This window comes from Lissotriton vulgaris, chromosome 4_1 (genome assembly GCF_964263255.1).
Source record: "Lissotriton vulgaris chromosome 4_1, aLisVul1.2, whole genome shotgun sequence".
Taxonomy (NCBI): domain Eukaryota; kingdom Metazoa; phylum Chordata; class Amphibia; order Caudata; family Salamandridae; genus Lissotriton; species Lissotriton vulgaris.
Window position 1 is genome coordinate 32,276,336 of NC_141691.1, and position 24,767 is coordinate 32,301,102.

A 24,767-nucleotide genomic window follows, 5' to 3' on the forward strand; every position below is an offset into this window, starting at 1 on the left:
GCACAGCCCGATCCCATCTCCTTCATTACGCCACAGGGTTTTGCTCGGCCCTTTCAACTCACGCACGTCATAGAATCCTCGGTCCGTGTTTTAAGATGAGTCGGGTGGGTAACCGACATCGCCGCGGACACATGGTGCCCGGCTTGGGCCTCCACACCCGGTGCAACGAGGTCAGGGCGCATTGAGAACAGTCCGCCCCAGTCGACAGTCACGCCGGGAGTAGGGACCCCGTCCTCCCTTCAACCGCCCCAGCGCAACCCGTGAAGTGGCTGGGGACGGGTGCCCAGGGGAAGGCTCAGAGGCAGAAGAATCTCCCTCTGCCCTGCATACACAGCAAAGCTGCTGCCAGGGGGGCTGTAACACCCTCCACCATAGCAGAGGGCCACCTGCCACCCCAAAGTCTTCCCAGCGACCCGAAGCCAGTCGCGGCGCACACCGTGGAGGAATTGCTCTCTGCATAGGCTGGGTAGGGCCTGTGTGATGGTCCTGCAGAGGAGATCCGGAACTCCGGGCCACCAACCTTCCCACCATGTTGAATCCTATGGGCTGACTGCACTGACCCCATCCGTTTACCTCTTGACAGTTTCACGCCCTCCTGAACTCTCTCTTCAAAGTTCTTTTCAATTTTTCCTTATCGGTCTCGTGCCCCTATGTAGCCTTAGATGGAGTTTACCACCCGCTTTGGGTTACATTCCCAATCAACCCGACTGTAGAGAAGACCCGATCCCGGCTTGCAGGGGGCCGCTACTGGCCTAACATTGTTTGTGGGGTGAGCCTCAATGAGAAGGAATTGGGCCCCCTGAGCGACGCCGGGGAGTCGGTCTTCTGTACGCCACATTTCCCGCGCCCGCCGCCGGGCAGGGATTCGGCGCTGGGCTCTTCCCCCTTCACTCGCCGTTACTGAGGGAATCCTGGTTAGTTTATTTTCCTCCACTTAGTAATATGCTTAAATTCAGCATTCACATCTGATCTGAGGTCATAGTTGGAAGAATAATGCCAGAGCATCATATGGGGGTTGCAGGGTAAGGACAGGCCCCTGCCGGAGCAGGGGCCTGGTGTCACAGCAGCGTGCACCCTCTTTCTATGGATCAGATCTAGAGGGATTTCACCCTCCCCTGGAAGCTGGCTGCCGAGGTGGGCGCCCAAGTTGCGTGCACGTGGGCAGCCAGTGGGATACCAAAGATAGCCATGCATGGCATACAGCCAGGCGCCCAGGGCAGGTCTGTGGCCAGACCTCTTTCTCGGGGGCCATGCGCACCAGCAGCATATCTCTGTGGCAGGACCCAGTGAGGGACCCTGTCACTGGCGATCAGGAGGTCTGACCTTGTGGGGGATGAAGGGGAAGCAGAGCTGACCCAGCAATGGCCACAGCTGCATCCCGGGGAAGACCCGGGGTGATTGATGATCGAGCGCCCCTCAGATTGGCGTAGCCTCGGGAGGAACCCGGGGCCGCAAGGTGCGTTCGAAGTGTCAATGATCAATGTGTCCTGCAATTCACACTAATTTCCGCAGGTAGATGCGTTCTTCAGTGACGATCGAGCTGAGTGATCCACCACCAAGAGTCACAGGCAACTTTTCGAAAACATTCGTCCACCTGCGGGTGCAGGAGAGGCAAGACAGCCCGGGCCCCCACTCAAAACTACTCCCTTGGAAGTCAGACTGCACCATTGGGAAAAAAAACATTGCCCAGGAGCACCCACTATCCCACCCACCCACCCGCTGCATGACTATGGGGCTGCAGGGCTCCGGGGCTGCAGGGCTCAGAGGCTGCAGGGCTCAGGGGGGTTATGAAACCCCACGCTGGGCCTCAGCCATGGGGAGTACCACTGGAGCTCTTGGGCCCGGATGCCTGGGGGAGGACTGCCTGGGACCCATGAAGCCCATCCCAGGCACTTTGCCGTGCTGTGGGACAGATCGGGGAGAGGTGTTGTCTCAGCATAGACCATCTGGTCACCAGCAGAGAACCGTCAGCCCTCGAGAGGTGTGCCGGCATACCCTGCCCCTAGTAATCCGGAGGAAGGCTACCCCTCTTTCTGGGAAACTGCGCGCAACGAAAGATGGAGCAGACCCAGGGCACGGAGGCGCCTGACCTCCTGGAGCCCTTTCTGGGATCAGGGAGGCGAATGGACCTTCATCGGGACTTCCAGGGTAGCCAGGCCATCTGGTCGTCCCATTGGAAAGCACTGAGAGTGACCAGATGGCCAGGACCAAAATAACGCCAATTTGCCTGCCCGAGCCTTCCCGTGAGGGCTCCTGTCTGCCCTCACAGGGCTCGGGGGCTACAGGGCGCAGGGGGCTGCAGGGTTTGGGGCTGCAGGGCTCAGGGGCTGCAGGCCTTGGGGGCAGCAGGCCTTGGGGGTTTCAGGACTCAGGGGAGCTCTGAAACCCCACACTGGGCCTCAGGCACAGGGAGGAGCACCAGAGCTCTCGGGCCTGGACGCCCGGGGGAGGACTACCCGGGACCCAAGGAGCCCATTCCGGGAACTTTGTCATGCCGTGGGCCGGAGCCCCCCGAACCGAGGAGAGTGTTGTCCCAGCATAGCCCATCTGGTCACTGGCAGAGAACCGTCAGCCCGGGAGGGGAGTCCCAGCATTCCCTGCCCCTAGTATTCCAGAGGAAGGCTACCCCTCTTTCTGAGAACCGGCTTGTACCGAGTAACACGAAGGGAACCAACCTTCTGGAGCCCAGGCTGGGATTGGGGAGGCAAATGGCCCCTCATCGGGTCTTCCAGGCAAGCCCAGCCATCTGGTAGCCCCATTGGAAAGCATTGCGTGCAACCAGATGGCTGAGGTGAAAGGTGCAACTAGATGGCCGGGACTGAAATAACGCCAATCTGCCTACCCCAAGTCTTCACGGGACGGCCCCTTGCCTGCCCTTGCAGGGCTCAGGGATGCAAGCCTCAGGGGCTGAAAGGCTCAGGGGCTGCAGGGCTTGGGGGATGCAGGGCTCAGGGGCTGCAGCGCTCTGGGACTGCAGAGCTTAGGGGGCTCTGAAACCCCATGATGGGCCTCAGGCACGGGGAGGACCACCAGAGCTCTCAGGCCTGGACGCCCAGGGGAGGACTGCAGGGGACCATGAGATGGAGCCCCCCGGACAGAGGAGAGGTGTTGTCCCAGCATAGCCCATCTGTTCACCGGCAGAGCACCGCTAGCCCGGGAGGGGTGTCCCCGCATACCCTGCCCCTAGTAATCCGGAGGAAGGCTACCCCTCTTTCTCTGAATGCACATTCACCGAGTGATGGAGGGGACCCAGAGCACAGAGGCGCCTGACCTCCTGTAGCCCTCGCTGGGTTCAGAGAGGTGAATAGCCCCCCATCGGGACTTCCAGGGAAGCCCGGCCATCTGGTCGCCCTATTGGAAAGCATTGTGTGTAACCAGATGGCCAAGGGGAAAGATGTGACCAGATGGCCGGGACCAAAATAACGCCAATCTGCCTGCCCTAAGCCTTCACTGGAGGGCTCCCGCCTGCCCTTGCAGGGCTCTGGGGCTGGAGGGCTGAGGGGCTGAAGAGCTCGGGGCTGCAGGGCTCTGGGGCTGGAGGGCTCCGGGGCTGCAGGGCTCAGGGTCTGCAGGGCTCAGGGGGGTTCTGAAACCACACACTGGGCGTCAGGCATGGGGAGGCCCCCCGGAAGCTCTCGGGCCCGGACGCCCAGGGGAGGACTGCCTGGAACCATGGAGCCCGTCCCGGGCAGTTTGCCATGCTGTGGGCCAATGCCCCCAGATGTAGGGGAGGTGTTGTCCCAGCATAGTTCATCTGGTCACCGGCAGAGAACAGCCAGCCCGGAGGGGTGTCCCAGCATACCCTGCCCCTAGCAATCCAGAGGAAGACTACCCCTCTTTCTGGGAACCTACGTGCACCGAGTGACGGAGGGGACCCAGGGCGCAGAGGTGCCTGACCTCCTGGAGCCATGGCTGGGATTGGGGAGGCGAATGGCCCCTCACAGGGACTTCCAGGGCAGCCAGGCCATCTGGTCGCCCTATTGGAAAGCATTGCATGCGACCAGAAGTCCAAGGGGAAAGGTGCGACCAGATGACCTGGACCAAAATAACGCCAATCTGCCTGCCTCAAGCCATCATGGAAGGGCTCCTGCCTGCCCTTGCAGGGCTTGGGGGCTGCAGGGCTCGGGCTGTAGGGATGGGGGCTGCAGGGCTCAGGGGCTGCAGGGCTCTGGGGCTGCAGGAGTTTGGGGCAGCAGGGCTCAGGGGGCTCCAAAACCCCATGCTGGGCCTCAGGCATGGGGAGGCCCGCAAGCGCTCCTGGGGCCCAGCTGCCCAGGGGAGGACTGCCAGGGACCCATGGAGCCTTGCAGGTCTCCGGGGCTCTGCACCAGGGACCCATGTCCCGGGCAGATCGACTCTTGGCAGGCTGAAGGACTGGCACTCCCAATCCCAGGCCCCGGGGACGGTCCCTGCTTTCTAACCCAGCCAGGCCGAGGAGATCGGGAGCCTGCCCAGGCATGAGAGACACCTGTCCTGAGCACATGGACCCTCAGGACGTGCCCTCGTTTTCCACACATTTTTTCCAAAATTCTGCGTAGTGGTGCTACGCAAACTATGTCCAGCCCTAGTTACTACAAGGACATCTAAACCACAACCGTTCACCTTTTACTTACATAGCATCCTGCCCTTAGGACTCCCTAGGGCCTACACTAGAGGTGACTCATATATCATTAAAGGAAAGTTTAGGTCTTGACAAGGGGTTGCAAATGCCAAGTCACAGTGCCAGTAAACTGCACACACAGAGACTGTTTTGAAAGGTTACTCTATGGGTGGCACAATCAGTGCTGCATCCCACTGGTAGCATGTAAATTACAGGCCATGGTTATCTGGTACACCACTTTGCAAGGGACTTCCGAGAACATTAAATAAGTCAATCAGATATACACCAATAACACACATATTTAGGGAAAAGTATGGGCATGTTATCATTGATTAGTAGTAGTAAAGTGCTCAGAGTCCTAAAGTGAAGAAAGAGACACAGCAAAATGTGGAGGTAAAAAGCAAAATGATCAGGAGAAGACCAACCTATGGATGCCAGGTCCAGCAAGTACAAGCAATATTAAAGCATAGAACATACTACAATTCCCATACCAGTTTAGGAAAATAGAGACAACGGTGGAGGATAATAATTCTTCCATCTCCAAACACTCCAGTCCTTCAAATTTGGAGATGACAAATGCACGTCTTGATGTGAATTCCCAAGACACACTGCAGTGACATTTCTTAGTTCCCCATAAGACAGAAAAATGACCCCCAACCATTTCAAAGCTTAAGGAAAGTTAATCTTAGATGGTCAGCAGCCCCTAGCCTCTCAGGTCAGGCATCTAGACACTCAGGTTTATCCGCAGCCAGGTCTCCTGCAGTATCCAATCCTCAGATGTCAGCTGGACCGTCTTGAGATGTGAAGTCCCTTCGCTTTTTATGTCCCCAGCTGCAACAACAGCAAGGTGATAGATGAAATTCTTGAATTATTAATGTTTTAACTCTCAAGCGTGCATTGTCTACTGTTTAAATACCTGCTTAATCATGGTCATTTTTTCAGTCCCGCTCCCCGGTCCACCACGGCTTTTGGATAGCTGATTGTAGCGGAGGGAGATAGGAAAGTCAGGCAGGCCGGCACCATTGGAACTAAGCGTGCAACAGCCGCCATTTTAGGTCGGTTGCTGCTCTATTCGTTACTAGGCCAGACAGGAAGGCTACTTAAGCTCCCCCTGAGACGGACGTGCAGCGGAAGGTAGCACACAGGCATACGCGTTGTTATACCCCACTGCTGCACTGCTTTACTTGCTAATTTTCTTATCTACCTGCACATTTACCTACTACTTACACTGATTGTTTTTAGACTTTTAATGATGTTTAACTCTAGACTTGTATTCATGTTTTAACTCTCAAACGCGCATTGTCTACTGTTTAAATACCAAATTACTCATGGTAATTTTTTCAGTCCTGCTCCCGAGTCCACCACTGCTCTTGGATAGTCAATTGTTGTGGAGGGAGCTAGAAAAGTCAGGCAGGCCAGGCACCATTTAAACTAAGCGTGCAACTGCCGCCATTTTAGGGCTGTTGCCGCTCTAGTCGTTACACGGCCAGACAGGAAGGCTACTTAAACTCCCGCTGAGGCAGACGCGCTGCCGGCATGCCAAAGGCGAGCCAAAGGCAAGCCCGTCTGCACCCGTCCGCGCTTGTTCCACTCTCAGCACCAACACTTTTTTACAGATCCCCTATATGTCCTGGGCCAATCTTAGGAGGCACTAAGAACACTATGAAGCAGATTTGTCAATACCGCAACCTTAGGCTCCCAGACATCAAATGTAAGCTTTGAGCTGTTCAGGCCCCAACCAATGTCCATAAGGGATTTTCAGTAGAAATAAGGAATGAGCACAGTATGCCTAAGACTTTTACACAGACCCAAGGATTGTAAATTCATGTCATTAATTAAACACCAGTTTGAATTCAGTCACTTTGTTGACTCTCATGCTCTAGACCTGATGAAGCATCTGATCCCGATTTGGTGACAGCAGTCCCACTAGGGTTCGCAATAACCATAAGGGATCGCCCTGGAAAAAGGGAGGAGGTCTGGCAATAATTTAGAGAAACCACCTGAAAGCGTGATTTAGAGATACCACAATAGACAAGGAATCTGAGCTGCTTCTGTTTAAGATATTGGCTAATCATGTATACTCATTCAATGAGATGCTAGTTTACCGGCCGCCAGGTTCCAGAATAAACTTTTTGCACACTATGAGCCAACTCTTGGAACATAAAGTAACATCTCAGAATTTCACCATTTTGGGTGATTTTAATTTTCATTTAGACAACCCCCTCGAAACAACTACAAGGCCCTCCTTGTCTCAACGACAAGCACAGGACTCAAGAAATTTGTGGCCGGTCCAACCCACACAGCAGGCTACCTTTTAGACGCCATATTCACAGACTGTCCATTGCTCAAATATAATAATAAATTACAACTTCACTGGACTGATCATCATGGCGTGATGTTCACTCGCACTCCTCCTTCCCCTACGGTTTCCAAGCACGTCCCGGTAAGCAGCGAAGCAAGCTATCAATGTCATAGGCTAGATAGCAACGATTTTTCCACCCAGCTGAATAGGAACAAGCTGTGTTTTACAAAAGACCCAGGGGTGACCTCATTACAAAACCATCACTGGATATCAGCAGCATCTAACACTACTGTCCCTCAAAAAACAGGGAACAAAACCAATAAATGCCCGGGTCCCTACGGGGCCTTTAAAGAACAATGGCGCCCCTTGGAGCCTTTCAGGCTCAAGACACTCACCGGCAAGAGAGGAGGGGCGGGCACCGGCAATGTGCCCTGACGCCCCCCTCTACCACACCGAACCCAGGGCAACACTCACCGGTTCCTCACCTTCCGGCGGGTCTCTGGGCTGGTGGCCGTCCAGCTCCTTGGTGGGTCACGAGTGCTTCTCTTTGATGGCACCTGCGGGGCTTTCTCTCGGTCACGGGAGCCCCCCGAGGGCAGGCACCGTCCTCTCCTCACCGGCAGCTTCAGGCGGCGGGGTGCACAAAACTTCCTTCAGTAGACCGGAAGTCCCGCCTCCCGCCAGTCGTACTGTTGCCTACTTCACTGTCACTTGGTTCTCTGTAGAACTACAGATCTCAAGAAGACTATGTCGCAGTCACAAAAGACATTGGCACAAACACTATGATCCTAAAGAAAAATAATTATACAAGTCAAGACTGGCACAGCACAAAGCGCTCATAAAAAAACAAAAATCAGCTATTTATCTGAAAAAATTGAAGGAGCACTAAATAACTCAAAGGAGTTTTTTGCAACAGTGCTGAAACTTACTCAAGTATAAGAGACCAATAAGTGAACAGTAGACGAAGCGTTCTGTGACACATTAAGTAAGTAAGTTTTTATTGCGCAATTAATTGAAATCATTGCAATATACACACACAGTAGAATGACCGTTACGTATTGAGGGAGTAAAAAAAATACTCTGGACTATTAAAATCAGAAACATTATTAATTAATGAAAAAGACGTACGATAATGTCAACTGGACTTTTTGGGGTGTTGTTGGGGCATGGCCATGTGACACACTTGCCTCCTCCTTTCACAATAAAGTCTCCACTATCTATGACACCTTTGTCCTTTGTGTTAAGACCAGTCAATCCCCAAGGTGTCCAATCTGTTACCACAGGTTTGACCACAGCCCAACCTATTTCAGTGACCAAATGTACCTAATCCCTCTTTTCAAATTTCACACCACTCTCCCAAGAACTAACATCAAAACTAAGCGTGGGCGTAAAATCCGTTTCGTTCGTGAAATTTGTGGATTTTTGGCAAATTCGCGGTCCGCCAATTGAGCAAATTTGTCCAGAAATCTGCAAATTTGCAAGCTGCAGATTTTTTGGCTTGGTCGCGCTTGGAAAATACAATATTGCGCACCCTGCTTTGACTTACCGTGATTCTGTGTTCGCCGAGTTGTTTTATTCCCGGTTTGCGTGTGCTGCGCCATTTTGGATCTTGCTGCGAGATCACGCAAGAGTTTTTTTCGACCGCGATTACGTCATCGTGGCCCGCCATCTTGCACAGCGAGAGGTTGACAACGCAAGTACGTCATAAGGGCCCGCGATCACGCATCATGGGAGTGAACAATGCCGAACACATAGATGCTGAGCGCAGCTGACTTCCGGCAGGAGATTTGAACAGCTCGCTTTCCCGAAATTACAAAAATTGCAATTCTGCACAAGAAATCCACCGCAGGCAGCATAAACCTTCTGAAAATGATGATTTTGATCAGAATAACTCCTCAGATTGACATTTTGGGAGGGGGTGGGAGGAAGGAAGTGCCCCAGAGTCTCCAAATTCCTGTTCCTGTCCAGCAGGCTCCTCCCAGTGCTTTGTCCATGTCCTGGTCACTTTTCATTTGGATCTGGAGCTGGAAGGATTATTTTTTGTGGCTGCTGCTGGATATTTGTATTTGAGGACTTTTTGTTCGGATCACTTTTGGATTACTTTTGGGTTTGAGAATTTGTAAGTAAGTTGGTGTTGTTTGCTTGGGGCATTGCAGTTGCTGCAACTACAATTGTTTAAACTTTTTCACAACTTAAAAAAATATATATAGTGGGTAGCCACAGTATGCAGTAGGCCAAGGGTTAGTCATATGTGCATGATACAACGGTTTCTGTGAATTTTGTTGAACTTAAATATCATTTATGTCATGGAATTGAATAGCTCAATGTTATATGTGGAATTTATTTTTAATTTTGGGGTGCGTGTAAAGCCACACTAGCCCGTAGGCCCGGGGAAGTAAGTCTTTCTGTGGGGTGTCTTGAATTTAAACATCATTGAGGGCATGGATGGCATTGGATTGTGGTGATTTTTGTGTATTTTTCGACTTTTAGGGGTGTTGTTGGGGCCTGGCCATGTAGCTGGGGGTCAAGGGCCCATTTTGAAGCCAGGCAGTGTGCTCAGGCCTGCACCCAGTTTGCCTTGCTTTCTTCCATTAGGCCCAGGGGTAGTGAGTGGTACATGGACCAAGTCTTTCTGTGGGGTGTCTTAAATTTAAACTTCATTGAGGGCATGGATGGCATTGGATTGTGGTGATTTTTGTGTGTTTTTCGACTTATTGGGGTGGTGTTGGGGCCTGGCCATGTGGGTGGGGGCCATTTTGAGGCCTGGTCCAGGCAGGGCCTGGCCATGTAGCTGGGGGTCAAGGGCCCATTTTGAAGCCAGGCAGTGTGCTCAGGTCTGCACCCAGTTTGCCTTGCTTTCTTCAATTAGGCCCAGGAGTAGTGAGTGGTGCATGGACCAAGTCTTTCTGTGGGGTGTCTTGAATTTAAACATCATTGAGGGCATGGATGGCATTGGATTGTGGTGATTTTTGTGTGTTTTTCGACTTTTTGGGGTTGTGTTGGGGCCTGGCCATGTGGGTGGGGATCATTTTGAGGCCGGGTCCAGGCAAGGCCTGGCCATGTAGCTGGGGGTCAAGGGCCCATTTTGAAGCCAGGCAGTGTTCTCAGGCCTGCACCCAGTTTGCCTTGCTTTCTTCTATTAGGCTGGGGGGTAGTGAGTGGTGCATGGACCAAGTCTTTCTGTGGGGTGTCTGGAATTTAAACATCATTTAGGGCATGGATGGCAAAGGATTGTGGTGATTATTGTGTGTTTTTTGACTTTTTGTGGTGTTTAACTGATGTTCCTCTGGCTTCCATTGCTTTTAGGTGTACAAGAGAACCACCAGTGCCAGGAAGAAGTCCTGCAGCGGTGTGTGCAGCACAATATCACGTGACGTCATGTGTGGCCACAGACAAGACAACTCTGCAACTCGTGAAACTGCGGCCTTCTGTACTGACATCTGAAGAAGATGGGCCCAAAGAAAGGTGGCCGTAGCGCCTCAGCAAAAAAAGTTGCCAGTGCCACTGCCAGTAAGAAGGAGCAGAAGAAGCAAGTGGCACCACCTACCAAGGAGACTGGTGGGCCCACCAACACATCTTTTGGTAACAAAAAAACTACGCCTGCAGCAGCAGCGGTGTCCGCCGTGGACCAAGCTGGAAGCAGCACCTCCGCTTAATTGGGCTCAGTGCCACCACGCCAAGTTAGCTCCAAGACCATTAGTGCGTGCTGCTGAGGCAGCCTCTGGGGTTTCTCAATCACCATCGATTAGTGATGTTGGCTCATCACAAGAAAGTACCATCCAATCAATGCTGGGTGTAACTCAGCTGATGAGTGTTCAACAACCGCAGCCGCAAAGACAACCACAGGTGCAACTAGTACAAGCACAAGTACATGGGCAAGGAGAGACGCAAGGAGAGGTACAAGTAGAGGTGCAAGGAGAGGCGCAAGGAGAGGCGCAAGTAGAGGCGCAAGTAGAGGCGCATGGAAAGGTGCATGGAGAGGTGCAACTAGAGGTTCATGGAGCGGTACAACTGCCTACAACACTTGTTCCTCCAGAAGTAGGGGCACATCAGGTAATTGATATCCAAGCGGAGGTATCATCCGAGGAAGCCACTTCTCCTGATGATGATCCATTGTCTTCCAGATCCCCAGCAAGAAAAAGGTCAAGGAGGGCTACTTCTACTACTACAAGTTCTTCATCAAGCCCCCTTCATTCTGATGACCTTGATCTTGATCAGAACCCACCAATGCAGTCAGAGATCAATGCAAGTTCACCTGCCTCCGAACCTGCACTGCACCCGCCAAGCCAAGCACCAGCAACAATCACCTCAAGTGCATCCTGCTCAACACCCGCTCCGTCCACAGACACGCTATCGAACTCTGGAACCTGCTTAACACAACATCACCAGACGTCGCGTTCCTCACTGAAACTTGGATGAACGCATCCTCAGCCCCCGATATCACCATCGCCATTCCGGATGGATACAAGATCATCAGGAGGGACCGCGTCAACCAGACCGGAGGAGGCATTGCCATCGTCCACAAGAACACCATTCGCATCACCACCGACGCCGACGACACCTTCACCGCCGCCAAACACCTCCACTTCCAGATCCACACCGACCCAAAGACGACTCTCAGAGGCACCCTCATCTATAGACCCCCGGGACCATGCACACAATTCAGCAAAGACATCACAGGCTTCATCAGCCCACACGCCCTCCCCTCCGCCGACTACATCCTCCTAGGGGACCTCAACTTCCACCTGGAGAACAACAAGGACAGCAACACCGTCGCCCTGCTGGACAACCTTGCCAGACTCAAACTCAAGCAACTGGTCAACACCCCCACCCACTACGCCGGCCACACGCTTGACCCCGTCTTCTCATCCAGCAAGCACATCGCCTTCAACCACTCCACTGGACTTCACTGGACCGACCACAGCTGCGTCCACTTCAGCTTCAGGAAAACTACTACCCACCACCACCCGCAACAGGTTTCCCACAGAAGCTGGAGCAAGATCACCGCCAACCAGCTCACCACCTCCCTCAGCCAGAACCCACCTGCCAGCACACCGGACCCCAACAAAGCTGCCTGCAACTTCACGCATTGGCTGACATCCGGCGCAGACGACCTCGCACCACTGAAGAACCCTCCCAGCAAACCCAGAGGCAAGAAGGCCCCCTGGTTCACCGACAAACTCAAGGACTCCAAAAAGACCTGCCGCACCCTCAAGAAAGCCTGGCTACTCGACCGGACCACGGACAACATGACCGCCCTCAAACATGCGACCAGCAAGAACCACCAGCTCATCCGCACCACCAAGAAGAAATCATTGAACGAGCGACTGGACAACAATGCCCACGACAGCAAGTAACTCTTCAGCATCGTCAAGGAGTTCTCCAACCCCAGCACCGGCAACAACGACATCACCCCCTCACAAGACCTCTGCGACTCCCTCGCCTCGTTCTTCCACCACAAGATTGCCGATATCCACTACAGCTTCGGCACACCATCCTCACACCCAACCGTCGAACCAACGCAACCCACCACAACCCTCTGCTCCTGGACTGTAGTGACCACCGAAGACACAGCCTGCACGATGAACACCATCCACTCCGGTTCTCCAACTGACCCCTGCCCCCACCACGTCTACAACAAGGCCGACTCCACCATAGCACCCCAACTCTGAGACATCATCAACACCTCCTTCGACACCGCCACCTTCCCGGAGAGCTGGAAGCATGCCGAGCTCAGCGCCCTACTAAAGAAACCAACAGCGGACCCCACCGACCTCAAAAACTTCTGCCCCATCTCACTCCTCCCTTTTCCTGCCAAAGTCATCGAGAAGATCGCCAACAGACAGTTTGCCGCTTTCCTTGAGACGAATGGATCCCTCGACCCCTTGCAGTCCGGTTTCAGAGCCAACCACAGTCTCTCCACGACCTGGGCCCCAAGTACCTCAATGACCGACTGACCTTCCACACGCCCACCCGCCAGCTACGATCCGCTAGCCTCGCCCTCGCCGCCGTACCACACATCTGAAGAGCCACCGCCGGAGGCAGATCCTTCTCCTACCTGGCGGCCAAGACATGTAACTCCCTCCCCATCCACCTTCGGCTGACCCAGGACCACCTCGCCTTCAGGAGACAACTCAAGACCTGGCTGTTAGAGCAGGAGCGGCCCCCCTCCCCCAAGCACCTTGAGTCCCTTCCGGGTGAGTAGCGCGCTATACAAGTGGTCTGATTGATTGATTGATTGATTGAGGCACGCCATGAGCCGACAAAGGTAGCTAATCCTAAAAGGAAGGTTCCAGCAAGGCATCACATTATGGGTGAGGACGACGAACAAGAAGTGGTGTCTTCTGCTGCTGATGAACAGTCTGACGACGACCCAGTCATCACAGTCGTCACTCCAGCCCCAGCGGGCATGCAGCAGACAGACATTTTCACCCTATCCCCAAATGGCTGCTGAGCAGGATGTGGGCGGCATGGCACTGGTACCACCACCAACCCAGTTGACTACAACACCAACATGACCTACAGCTCTCATATTTTTTAGTCAGAGGGGCCAGCAGGGACTTCCATCCAGCTTGACCTCCATAACCCCAAGTAGTGGTGCTGTAAGTGAACAACACAAAAGAATTCAGCCACGCCCATCCACCACTTCATCTGGCACTGAAACTCAAAGTAGCACCTCCACCACGAGCAGACATCTCCAGTCCCCAGTTTGGGACTTCTTTACTGGTAGCCAAAGGGCGTTTTTTTTAAATTGTAAAATATTAGTTAGTCGGGAAGAGCTTGGTACCAACTATGGTACCGGAGGCCAGAGAGGTAATCTCTAAAAACACCACATTATCCAGTGGGAGGCGCACCTAAGCAAGATCCGGGAAGCTAAAAGTAGAACTGATCCAAATGTATCAATTCACATTGCATCTGATGCTGACGAGGAGCTGAGTGTGCAAGGGGGAAGTCCAGAAACTGACCAACATTTTTTCCTGTACACCCAGTACCCCTGGCAGCAGCACTGCAGTGGTAGCGCCCACACCCTTTACCCCTGCATCATATATGAGGCACACTAAGAGTCTGGGAGAGACAACAATGCGAAAAAGTACATCAATGAGCCTAACTGGTTTGAAGAAGTCTGCATCATCATCATCACGTAAAACGGTCTACACCACCATAAGCAGAATGTTTTGGTCGGAGGCGCCATTTGAACGCAACCACCCAACGGCACGTCTGTATAACGCAAAGCTGGCTAAAATGTTAGCGCTGGACCTTCTCCCTTTTTCTTTCGTGGAAGGGCTGGGTTTTCTAGAATTTGTGGCAACAGTCTGATAAATGGAAGGTTCCTAGCCGGTCCTATTTTACCAGAGTTGCGGTTCCAGCACTACATCAAGATGTGCTGGAGGTGATTGGGGCAGCTGTGCAGAAGAGTGCTGTTCACACTATCCACCTGACAACAGACATGTGGACCAGTTGCCAAGTCCTTGATTACATGTGCATCACTGCACACTGGGTCTCTTTTGCAGGGGTTAAAGAAAAGCTAAAAGTAGGTGTTGACACAGAAACAGTTATTCAAGCTACTCGGAAACATGCAACAGTAGCCATGTTTGCAATGGAGAAAACTCATACTGCACCTAACCTTTTGGAGGAGTTATATAGGAAGGTCTATGAATGGGTGCATCCAAGAATTCGCATTGTTGGTTATGTTTCCACGGATAATGGCAGTAATACAGTTAAGGCCATGCAGCAAGGTGACTATTTCAGAGTGCCGTGTTTGGCTCATAGTATTATTATCATGGTGCAAGATTTCTTGCAAAAAGAAAACACAGTCAGCAAGTTACTGACCACCTGCCTAAGAATCTGCACACATTTCAGCCATTCTTTTAAGGCCCGAAAGGAGCTGAGGAGCATTCAACATGAACGTAGACTGCCAGTCAAAGGACTCATCCAGGAGGTGGTAACACGTTGGAACTCAACCATATCCATGCTTGAGCGTCTGTCTGAGAAATGGGGGGTAATAAATGATTATGTCCATAAACTGGGTTCTACTATGAAAGACATGAGTCTAGCGTTGGAGGAATGGAAGCTAGTTGCAAGCCTGACAGACATGCTTCGTCCTTTTGAGGTCTTCACGTGTGAAGTCAGCAGGGAGGACTGTTCTTTGGGCAAAGCTATCCCATTGTTGGTCATTTTAGAGCACCAACTGAAGGCTCTGTCTTCAACGGTCCGAGATGATGCTGAAAAGCAAGACGCATATCCGTTGGCGGAGATTTTATTTTCCCATAGTTTATTTTATTTAGCATAGTTACTTAAAACCGTTATCTTCTTGTGGTCGGTTAGGTGGCTTGTGGGTGCTTGTGCTTACTGTAGATGACTTTGTAATAAGTTCTGGTCTACTCTGGGCGTCTAGAGTTAAATTTGTAACTAGGCCAGCACAAAGCTGCCCCAAAGGTTCTGCATAAGTGGGCTTAGTTCTTAAATTTCCATGTTTAAGATCAATATTTTCAGCTCCTCCAATTTTGGATACATGGAGGGGCGGATAGTTTAAAGCCCTCTCTATTTGCTGGTCAGAATGGCTAACCATTGTGATTGTAGAGGATTTCATTTCTTTGACCATAGGTCCTACAGCTGTATATTTGTGGGAGTGATGCTGTATAATGATTCCTTCTGGTTTTGTTCTACATTTCAGTAACTGATGTTCTGTTTCTTCCCTGGGTAGATTGTAATCCTTTGGAGTTTGTGTTCCTCCTTCTTCCCCTGATAGGTTTTGTTGCAGGGAACCCCAGGGAGGCAGCTCTTGATTGGAGTTTGAAACCAACATTTGCCCGGTGCGGGGTGCACCTGGTTTAATTTTGTCCTTTTCCTCGGGGGTAGTCTGATTAATAAGTATGGGCGGAAAATCCGTTACGCTCGCGGATTTTGCGGATTTTTGGTAAATTCGCAATCCGCGAGATTTGCGAATTTCCCGCAAAATCCGCAAATTCGCACGCAGCGGATTAATTTTTTTCTTGGTGATACAATTTTGCGGCGCACAGCGTTTAGCATCGTTTGCAAGAGTTACTTTTCTTGATATTTTGCGAGTGCTGCGCCATTTTGGATCATGCTGCGGGATCCCGCGGGAATTTGGCAAGCGCGATTACGTAATCGCGGCTTGCCAACTTTTCCAACGAGCGTTTGTCAACGCGAGTACGCCGTGATCACGTAACGCGGTACTTCGCAATTGCAAGCTTTGAGATGCGGCGAGCAGCAACAATCTCGCACACGCGAAAATATAAAATTTGCAATTCTGCACAAGAAATCCACCAGCAAGCAGCATAAACCTTCTTGAAATGCTGATTTGTATCTGAATAACTCCTTAGGTTGACATTTGCCTGCACTTTTTTTGCGAGGAGTCCATTTTGGGGAGGGGGGGGGTGGAAGGAAGGAAGTGCCCCACAGTCTTCAACTTCCTGTTCCTGTCCAGCAGGCTCCTCCCAGTGCTTTGTCCATCTCCTGGTCACTTTTCATTTGGATCTGGAGCTGGAAGGATTACTTTTTGTGGATGCTGCTGGATATTTGGATTTGAGGCCTTTTTGACTTTCTTTGGATCACTTTTGAATTAGAAATGTCACAAGTAAGTTTGTTTGGAGCATTACAGTTGCTGCAAGTACAATTTTGGAATTTTCGATTTCTGGGCTGTTTTGGGGCCTTTTGCCCAGGGGGACTCAGTGGTGGGTGCACTGAGTCTTTCTGTGGGGTGTTTTGAATTTAAACATCATGGAGGGGATGGGTGGCTTGGGATTGTGCTGATTTTTCTGTGATTTTCGTTTTTTTGGCCTGTTGTGGCCTTTTCACCCGGGGTAGTGAGTGGTGCATGTGCCTAGTCTTTCTGTGGGTTGTCTTGAATTTAAACATCATGGAGGGGCTGGATCATGGCATGGGATTGTGCTGATTTTTCTGTGATTTTCGTTTTTTGGGCCTGTTGTGGATGGACAGGCAATGTGGTTGGGGGCCATTTTGAGTGCTGCTACAGGCCCTGGCCATGTGCTGTGATGGAGGGGGCCATTTTGAATGCAGGGAGTGTTCTCAGGCCTGCACCCATTTTGCCTAGCTTTCATCCATTATGCCCAGGGCCCAGGGGTAGTGAGTGGTGCATGTGCCTAGTCTTTCTATGGGTTTTCTTGAATTTAAACATCATGGCATGGGATTGTGGGGATTGTTCTGTGATTTTCGTTTTTTGGGCCTGTTGTGGATGGACAGGCCATGTGGTTGGGGGCCATTTTGAGTGGTGCTACAGGCCCTGGCCATGTGCTGTGATGGAGGGGGCCATTTTGAATGCAGGGAGTGTTCTCAGGCCTGCACCCATTTTGCCTAGCTTTCATCCATTATGCCCAGGGCCCAGGGGTAGTGAGTGGTGCATGTGCCTAGTCTTTCTGTGGGTTGTATTGAATATAAACATCATGGCATGGGATTGTGGTGATTTTTCAGCGATTTTCGTTTTTTGGGCCTGTTGTGGATGGACAGGCCATGTGGTTGGGGGCCATTTTGAGTGCTGCTACAGGCCCTGGCCATGTGCTGTGATGGAGGGGGCCATTTTGAATGCAGTGAGTGTTCTCAGGCCTGCACCCATTTTGCCAAGCTTTCATCCAATATGCCCAGGGCCCAGGGGTAGTGAGTGGTGCATGTGCCTAGTCTTTCTGTGGGTTGTCTTGAATTTAAACATCATGGCATGGGATTGTGCTGATTTTTCTATGATTTTCGTTTTTTGGGCCTGTTGTGGATGGACAGGCCATGTGGTTGGGGGCCATTTTGAGTGCTGCTACAGGCCCTGGCCATGTGCTGTGATGGAGGGGGCCATTTTGAATGCAGGGAGTGTTCTCAGGCCTGCACCCATTTTGCCTAGCTTTCATCCATTATGCCCTGGGCCCAGGGGTAGTGAGTGGTGCATGTGCCTAGTCTGTCTGTGGGTTGTCTTGAATATAAACATCATGGCATGGGATTGTGGTGATTTTTCATTGATTTTCATTTTTTGGGCCTGTTGTGGATGGACAGGCCATGTGATTGGGGGCCATTTTGAGTGCAGCTACAGGCCCTGGCCATGTGCTGTGATGGAGGGGGCCATTTTGAATGCAGTGAGTGTTCTCAGGCCTGCACCCATTTTGCCTAGCTTTCATCCAATATGCCCAGGGCCCAGGGGTAGTGAGTGGTGCATGTGCCTAGTCTTTCTGTGGGTTGTCTTGAATATAAACATCATGGCATGGGATTGTGGTGATTTTTCTGTGATTTTCGTTTTTTGGGCCTGTTGTGGATGGACTGGCCATGTGGTTGGGGGCCATTTTGAGTGCTGCTACAGGCCCTGGCCATGTGCTGTGATGGAGGGGGCCATTTTGAATGCAGGGAGTGTTCTCGGGCCTGCACCCATTTTGCCTAGCTTTCATCCATTATGCCCAGGGCCCAGGGGTAGTACTAGTGAGTGGTGCATGTGCCTAGTCTTTCTGTGGGTTGTCTTGAATTTAAACATCATGGCATGGGATTGTGCTGATTTTTCTGTGATTTTCATTTTTTGGGCCTGTTGTGGATGGACAGGCCATGTGGTTGGGGGCCATTTTGAGTGCTGCTACAGGCCCTGGCCATGTGCTGTGATGGAGGGGGCCATTTTGAATGCAGGGAGTGTTCTCAGGCCTGCACCCATTTTGCCTAGCTTTCATCCATTATGCCCAGGGCCCAGGGGTAGTGAGTGGTGCATGTGCCTAGTCTTTCTGTGGGTTGTCTTGAATTTAAACATCATGGCATGGGATTGTGCTGATTTTTTCTGTGATTTTCGTTTTTTGGCCTGTTGTAGTGGCCTTTTCACCAGGGGTAGTGACTAGTGAGTGTTGCAAGTGCCTAGTCTTTCTGTGGGGTGTCTTGAATTTAAGCATCATGGAGGGCATGGGATTGTGCTGATTTTTCTGGGTTTTTTTCGATTTTTTTGGGATGTATAACTGAACTGATGTTCCTCTGTCTTCCATTGTTTTTAGGTGCACAAGACTCAAGAGAACCACCAGTGCCAGGAAGAAGTCCTGCAGCGGTGTGTGTGTGCAGCATAACGTCACGCGACATCACGTCTGGCCTCATACAACTCTACAATTCGTGCAACTGCGGCCTGCTGTCTGACCTGCTCTGAAGAAGATGGCCCCAAAAAAAGGTCTCCGTAGCTCCTCTAGCAAGAAAGTTGCTAGTAAGGAGCAGAAGAAGCAAGTTACCAAGGAGGCTGGTGTGCCGGCCGCCGCGTTTTTTGGGAGCAAAAAAAAAAGTACGCCTGCAGTAGCAGCACGATCTGCTGGGGACCAAGCTGGGAGCAGCACCCCCGCTCCATTGGGTTCAGTGCCTCCACCACCATGCCAACTTAAGTCAAAGCCCTTGAGTGCTTCAGAGGCAGTCAGTCTACTTCTCCAATCACCATCGACCAGTAATGTTGGCTCATCGCAAGAAAGTAGCAGCAATGTCCCTGAATCAACACAGGTTGTTGTAACTCATCTGACAAGTGTTGAACAACCACAGCCGCAACAAAAACACCATGTGCAAGTACAAGCCCAAGTACATGTGGAAGGAGAGGCAGCGCAAGGAGATGCGCAAGCAGAGGTGCATGGAGGGTCACAAGTGCCCACAATAATTGTTCCTCCCGAAGTAGTGGCACATCAGGAAATCGACAATCAAGCCGAGGTATCATTGGAAGCCACTCCTCCTGATGATCATTCATTGTCTTCCATATCCCTAGCATGGAAAAGATCAAGGTTGGTGTCTACATCTTCTTCAAGCCCACCTCCTTCTGATGATCCCATTCTGGATAAAGATTGGGATCCATCATCACGGCAGTCTGAGAGTGAGGCACACCATGATCTGACAAAGGTACCTAAGCGTAAAAGGAAGGTCGTCGAAAAACTCATAGCTATGGAGTGTGATGAGGCTCAACAAGAAGTGACGGATACTGCTGCTGGTGAAGCCTCTCACGATGACGACTATTAGCCTATCATCATAAAGGTCACTGCAGCCCCAGCGGGCATGCAGCAAAGAGACATTTTGACCCTATCCCGAGAAGCTGCTGAGCGTGATGATGATGTCGACGAGGAGGCAATGGAAATGGAAACACAACAATCATTGGATTTGGAGTTAACTAGTACACCAACACCTACCGCTTCCATATTTCTTTCTCGCAAGAAGGGACCTCCATCCACCTCGACCTCAATTAGTGGTGGTGAAAGTGCAAAACGTACTGAAGTTCGGCAATCCACATCCTCCACTTCATCTGGCATTAGCAGGAGGACCACCACCACCAGTATCGCCGCCTCCTCCGGCCCCCAAAGACATTTCAAGTCTCCAGTTTGGGACTTCTTTAGTGTTTGCCCAAAAAAGGAAAACGTAGCCATTTGTAGCATTTGTAAGCTTCGAGTTAGTCGTGGTAAGTTTGGTACCAACTATGGTACCGGAGGCCAGAGAGGTCATCTTAAGAGAATGCATGCTGTCCAATGGCTTGCGCACCTAGATGCGGTCAAGGAAGCCCGAATTGCACGTAATGAAAACGTTGATTTTTCATCTGATGATGACGAGGAGGAAGAAGACGATTCAAACACTTCACTTACACCCAGTACCCCTGTCAGCAGCACACCCCATGTGAGCCACACTAAGAGTGTGGGAGAGAGTGAGACATCAATGCGAAAAAGTTCATCAGCGAGCGTAACTGGGTCGAAGATATCATCATCATCCCGTAAATCCTTGGTCCAGGGCAACATTAAAAAGATGTTGTTTACAGAAGCGCAATATGAACGCAACCACCCACTGACGCGTCTGTATAACACTAAGCTGGCTAAAATGCTAGCTCTGGACCTTCTCCCTTTTTCTTTTGTAGAAGGGGTTGGTTTTCTAGAATTAGTGGCAGCGCTCTTCCCTAAATGGAAGGTTCCTAGCCGGTTCTATTTTGGCCGAGTTGCGGTTCCAGCACTACATGAAGATGTTCTGAAGGTGATTGGGGCAGCTTTGCAGAAGAGTGCTGTTCACACTATACATCTGACAACAGACATGTGGACCAGTGGCGCAGGCGCTGATTACATGTGCATCACTGCACACTGGGTCTCTTTTTCAGGGGCTAAAGCAAAGCTAAACACAGGTGTTGACCCGGACATTGTTTTTAAAGCTGCTCGGAAACATGCAACACTAGCCATGTTTGGTTTGGAGAAATGTCACACAGCAGAAAACATTTTGGATGTCTTTAACACAAAGGTCCTTAACTGGCTGTCCCCAAAAAAACGCCAGGTTGGTTATGTTTCCACGGACAATGGCGCCAATATAGTTAAGGCCATGAAGCTGGGTGACTATTTCAGAGTGCCGTGTTTGGCGCACTGTATAAACCTGGTTGTCCAAAAATTCTTGGGTAATAAAGACAGAGCAGCGTGCAGAGTATTGGACACCTGCCGAAAAATGTGCAACCATTTCAGCCAGTCTTTTAAGGCCTGGAAGCAGCTGAGGAGCCTGCTATATCAACGTCAAATGCCAGTGAAAGCACTCATCCAGGAGGTGGTAACACGTTGGAACTCAACCTTCTACATGCTTGAGCGTCTGTATGAGCAGTATACGGTACTCGATCACTATTTCTTAACACAGGGTACAGCTCGGAAGGAGGACCTGAGGATGGGTGCGGTGCAATGGAACATAGTTAAAAGCCTGACACGCATGCTTCGTCCTTTTGAGTTCTTAACGCGTGCAGTCAGCAAGGAGGACTGTAATTTGGGAAAAGCTATCCCATTGTTGTACATGCTGGAGCACCAACTGAGGGAGGTGTGTTCTGTGTTTGAAAAAGATGAAAAAAAACAAGACTCTTTTGTTCTGGCTGGGAAATTATTAGAGCACCTACAAGGTGATGAACGTCTTAAAATGATCCACTCAGACCAGCATTACATTTGTGCTACTATTCTGGATCCACGCTACAAAAAGGCGCTGGCAGGCCAAGCAATCTTTCCTTTTGCTGATGAAGATGTTACAAGTTACAAACAGTGGATAGCCTCCTCAGCCAAGAGGTTTGAAAGAGAACGGCAGCAAATTGAAGGAGAAGGCAGTACATCAGCTTCAGCAGGCCATCCCCAGTCACAACAATCCTCTTCTGCACCTGTGGCTGCGGCACAAGTGACCTCTCAGCCGTTAAAGAGACCGGCAACCGGATCATCTGCACCACCAGACGCAACAGTAACATTGGAGGCTGAAGAGGATTGGCTAGCTCGGCTTGGGTTTGGTTCTCAAAAGGTCACAGCAACAGCTAAGGAAAGAGGAGGAACCTTGGAGGAGAACCTTGATTCGATGGTCAAGGACTATCTGAATGACTCAACAGAAGTCTAGGTTAATGCTGACCCATTGGCGTATTGGCATGGGAAAAAAGAATTGTGGCCACAGCTCACCAACCTGGCTTTAAACTACTTGTCTTGCCCACTCGCAAGTGTGTCTTCTGAACGTGTTTTCAGTGCTGCTGGTGGCATTGTAACTTCCAAACGGAGCCGCCTCTCGCCCAAAAATGTGGAGAGGTTAACAATGATCAAGATGAATCAGCACCTCATACCACCGGATTTCAGAGTACGAGAAAGTGTGCCGGATGAAGACGAGGTGGACAGCAACATAGATGAGGGAATTTCTACTCTGTCAGGTGACACTGACTTCACCCTGCCTGAATTCGCAGAGTATGATGACGAAGCCTTATTCTTATTCACGGACCTTGATACCGAGCCCTGAAAATGGGACAACGAATCACTAACTTTCTTTTTCATCCTTATTCACTTTTATTCCTGTGTGTCTGTCTTTCTTTGTTGTGCACAGTTAATATAATTCAAACTTTAATCAGATAATCACAAAAACAAGCCCATCAGCAGAACTGTCTTCACTTGTTTGCTAATTGATTTGAAGGTGCCGCAGTCTGCATTCCTCAGGTTCACAAGTTCAGAAGAACATGCTCCTCTATCGTCCTCCTCCAGACTCCTATTTCCATCAAAGCAGAGGGCTGGTTTACGCCCAATGAAGAAAGACTCAGCACTTGTGGGGGTGTTGTTCTACCTCTTTGCAGGTGAGTTGACGGCGCTGGGGCCATTGCTGGGAAGCTCTAATACAGGATAAAAGTGGTTTGGACCAAATCCCAGGCGGAAATTTTTTTGTGTTTTTGATGACTTGCTTGCCTTTGAGGTGCTCTTAGGGGGGGTTCCGTCTGTTTGTGGGTGAGTTTCGGGGTCCGTAAGCACTGCTGGGACACTCTAATCTTGATTGCATTTGCTTTTCAGGAAATCCGTGGTGGCAAACCGGACTTATGGCCTAGCTACGCAGCGCGTTTGGACCGAAGGCCGAGAAATTTCGTAAGTAGGAGATGTTGCTTTTGGCCTGTTTGGGGGTGTCATGCTTTTTGGCGGGTGGGTTGGCGGGTCTTGGGCCATTCCTGGGAAGTGCTTTTACCGGGTGGAAGTGGTTGGGACAAAATCCACGCCGAAAAGCCTTTTGGCACTTTTTGTAACTAAGGGTTCGTTAGCCCTAGTTGCAGGATTGCATGTGTTTCGGGGTGTTCTACATTTTTGCAACTGAGTTCTGGGGTCTTAGAGCACTCGTGAGAATGTGTAATTTTGGTTGCAAGTCATTTGAAGAAAATCCATGGTGGGAAAGGGGGGATTTGGCATAGTTAAAGAAAGCCTTTGCCACTATTCTTAACTTAGGGTTCGTTAGGGTTAGCAGTATTTCGATTGCATGTGTTTGGGTGGGGGGGTTTTCGAGTCTTGGATCGATGCTGGCTATGGATACTTTTGCTTGGTTGCTTGCAAGTGGTTTGAATGCAATCCACGGTGGGTAAGGGGGTATTTGGGCCTACTTTTACTTTCAAAGTACGTTTTGTCACCAGTTTTCTGCTAGGCCTCGTTTTTTGCGATTTGATTGGGGGTCTTCTACATTTTTGTGACTGGCTTTAGTAAGGGTCTAGGTGGGAGCACTGCTGGGAAGATCTAATTTTGTTCTAAAACACAGTTTACAGTACACCTAGCTTGAGGGGAAAGATCCGCTACATTAATTTGCCCATACTTATTTATCCTTCAAAAAGGTGACTCAGACAGAGTACGCACTGTCAAAAATATTGTACTGTCCACTAGGAAAATCAAAGTGTGAGTTTTTGCACTCCACAGCCTACATACCTTATATTTATTTATCAGTGGTGTTGTAATATTATATCACTTCCTGTTTTTCGTTGAATAACTACAGGCCGGGTTTCAGTCTGTGAAATGGGGAAAAAAGGATGGAGTCAGGCTTCACATTAGCGAGCTGCAATTCAGCATCCGCCAGGCAGGGAGCGGACAGGGTGTCTTCTGGTTACCAACATTGATGGACGAAGCGTCAGATGGAATGGAGGAGTGCAGATTTTTTTTCTGCATGCAACTTACTTACCAAATTCAACAGGACAACTACAACAACATACAGATATAGTATCCATTGTGTTTTTCTAGGACTGTGACTGCATTTCTTGGATCTCTCTCTGCTTCTAAATTGATCCTTTAACACATCACTTAGCCCACTCCACTATCACATCTGCACCACACATAGTCAATTGTAAGTGCTCCTACGTAATTCGCAAGTCGCAGCACGCCCCAGTCCGTAGAGGACTGGGATGTCCCCAATGATAAAGCATGTCACCAAGGGGCAACCCTGGTGAGTGAGGGGACACCTAGAAAAAGAGCAATTTCTCATTTTCTATCTACTACACCTTCCAGACCAACCCCATTGAGTGTTGTGAATGGATTTATAGTGACCAGCAAGGCTCTCAGGTATCTGGCAACAGAGACCTTATGTTGAATATAGTTATCAATAATTCCACACACGCCCTGTACTGTCGCATTCTTTCTCCCACAGTTG

The 24,767-nt window shown here is 50.5% G+C and overlaps 1 non-coding gene and 1 pseudogene across 1 annotated transcript; both read right to left on the minus strand.

Annotated features, from left to right (window-relative positions):
• Window positions 1–979, minus strand: part of LOC147718280 (28S ribosomal RNA) — a 4,992-nt pseudogene extending 4,013 nt beyond the window's left edge.
• Window positions 980–1,410: 431 nt separating this feature from the next.
• LOC147718281 (5.8S ribosomal RNA) lies at window positions 1,411–1,564 on the minus strand. Its single transcript, XR_015295309.1, has one exon. It is a non-coding gene; the product is annotated as a 5.8S ribosomal RNA (ribosomal RNA).
• Window positions 1,565–24,767: the final 23,203 nt, after the last annotated feature.